Raw genomic sequence first — 2,721 nt, forward strand, 5'->3', positions numbered from 1 at the left:
GATATTCTTGTATTTAGGTCTTAAATATAATTTCATGGGTAATGTTAATTGCACAATTTAGCCATCTTTGAATGCCTTGGGATGTAATTTGAAATTAATTTCCTTTCTTTCTTTGATTTTTCAGGTTGAGTTGGGAAAAGGCAGGAACATTACAATTGTAACTGTACCAAGTGCCACCCGCTGGCAAGATGTTGTTCTTGGCAGGATGAAATGGGCTACCCTCACAATTGAAAAGACGGTAAAAAAAACATATTCCCCAAACATTTTTGAATTTTCAAAGCTTTGTTTGTGTTGCGTATATGAACACACAGATTTACTGGTAGTCAAATTCCCCCAAACACCAGATGTCATTTAGACGTTGGTTTTAAGGCTGAATCTGGTCGGTCCATCGTAGTTTATTTGATTGATTAATTGATTTACTTTATTGATCTCACAGTGGAGAAATTTACTACTTACATTAGCTCAAATAGTCAAGTAGAAGGCACCAAAGGAAGAAAAAGGTGCATGGGATATAGTGCATGGTGTAGTCTTGATTTAGTCCAGAAATAGTTGTGGAAAATCAGGCTGTTTGTTCGGTCTGATTTTGTTCCAATTTAGTACAATAATAGACGTTAAAAAATAAAACACAGTTTTCAATGTCTTTTCCACGATCTGAAAATTACAGCTTTTCAATTGAATACCTTTTTCAAATAACAATTCTCATTAAAACTTTTTAAAATTATTTTTAGATGTTCAGTAGTCCCGTTTTTTAAATTGGATCTACAATCCAATCATGTTCATTTGTCAGTTTAAAGGAACATTTTGAAAATAGCATCCTCTGAACATCTATTAAACATACTATTATCTAGTAGAATAAACAAACTATTTTATTTTATTTTTGTTTTCTTTTTCCAACTTTTGTTGTCATTACCCTGTCACAAATACAGAGCACTGAAATGAACTCTCTGCATTTAACCCATCCTCTTGGGGAGCAGTGGGGTGCCATTGTGTGGCGCCCGAGGGAGGGAGCGGTGTGAGGTTAAGGGTCTTTTGCTCAGGGACCCAGAGTGGCAGCCTGTGGGAGTGGGGCTTGAACTTAGAACCACTAGGCCATCATTCCTCCCTAAAGAATTATATTTTTTTATTAATTTAATAAGACCACATAGGACCAAAACAGCTTGAGCTAATATCCATGCAAATGGAAACAGCTCTTCATTTGCATGGAAAATGTAATATCCATGTAAGCAAAATGTTTTGGCTGCTTGTAGGACTTTATCATGTTGATTTTATCAAAGACTCACATTTTGACAGTAATAAGCATTCTTCCAAAACCATGAATGAACTGATGTGAACTTTGGTCCACCTGAAGTTTTAGACGGGCTTTTAAATGAGCTCCTGTGGAGTTTGCTCAAAGCAAAATAATATCCAATAAACCAAATACGTCATACATATGATGTAGATGTAAGGTTTCTAATCCCTCATCCAGTCACACATCCTNATCGCTTTTACCTTATTCTAAAGTTTGCAAGATTCTCAAACATCTCAAAAATGTATTTCGTTACCGTAATAGTTTAAGAAAATTTCAAAGTCTTATATCGTACATTCAGTGTTGGACAAGGTTTTTGAAAAGCACTGTGAGCCTGATCACAAAAAAAATAATAATAATAAAGTCTCTGCCGTACAAAATTTGACATAGTTATGTATATCACCATACCCCTATTTCCGTGTTAGTAGATGGCTTGATAAACCAAGGCCAGGTGCTGATGGCTTGATAATCTTTTTCCTTAATGTCTCAAAAATCATTTTCAGTAACAGATGTAATTTTCACAGCTTTTGGAAAGTGTCAGCATCATGAAGGGAAATCTCATAGTCAGATTTAATACCTCCATTTTTAGAAGTTGTAATTTCTATCATTTTAAACAAAAAATGTACTTTCTACAGACTTATTCAGGGACCTTTAGATGCATTTTGGTTAGTCTAATATCAAATTTTATACTAGTAGCCCATGGTCAGGATACATCCTCTTGGAATATTTCAAGCTGCAGTCAACTCTTTGTCTAACTTTCACAAACTGATAAATGGGCTTTCCTTCAAAATCCTCTGAAAGCTGTCGTCAACTCTGTGGCGTATTCACTTTTCTTGTGCTTACAGCACTCTGTGAAGCACCAGTCGTCTTTTTAATTTGAATTTTGAATTCAACCCCCCCTTTTGAGTTTTTCGCTGCAAAACTGACAAGTCAGCACTCTTTCCCATTTCCTGTTTTGGTCTGATGAAATAGTAACATTTTCCTATTCTATAGCTGTGAGAAATAAACCTCTATGAACAGCATTGTAGACAATATCCCCTTTTTTTGCTTTTTAATTAAGTTCTTTGAACAAAATATTTTTAAAAAGACAGACAGTACTCATAAATTCTGTTTTATTTTGTCCATAATTTGTATGGAAAAGCAACTTGGTGTAGTTCATATCCTGATGGTCCTTCAAAAAATAGTTTGCACTCAAAGTTTATCTCAATTCTGATGGCGGTTGACCAAACCCTAAGTATACAACCACGAGCAGCCATCACACTGCACCCATAAAATGAGCTTCTTGTCATGATGCACACTTTAGAAATGAAGAAAAGATGAAACGGTAAGAGAAGCAGGTTGTCTGTGGGACAAACCCCAGATTAATATTTCAATCTGAAAAACTCACACAGAGAGAAAAGATAATTAGAAGAATTTTATTGATAAGAAAGTATAGT

The 2,721-nt window shown here is 35.0% G+C and overlaps 1 long non-coding RNA gene across 1 annotated transcript in view; it reads left to right on the forward strand.

The window, feature by feature from the left end:
- LOC107105071 overlaps positions 1–247 on the forward strand; it is a 10,608-nt gene extending 10,361 nt beyond the window's left edge. Inside the window, exon 3 of the long non-coding RNA XR_001482320.1 lies at positions 125–247. This is a non-coding gene — a long non-coding RNA (uncharacterized LOC107105071). The remainder of the gene's footprint in view (positions 1–124) is intronic.
- The last annotated feature ends 2,474 nt before the right edge of the window (positions 248–2,721 follow it).

This window comes from Cyprinodon variegatus, unplaced genomic scaffold (genome assembly GCF_000732505.1).
Source record: "Cyprinodon variegatus isolate N-32 unplaced genomic scaffold, C_variegatus-1.0 Scaffold2046, whole genome shotgun sequence".
NCBI lineage: Eukaryota > Metazoa > Chordata > Actinopteri > Cyprinodontiformes > Cyprinodontidae > Cyprinodon > Cyprinodon variegatus.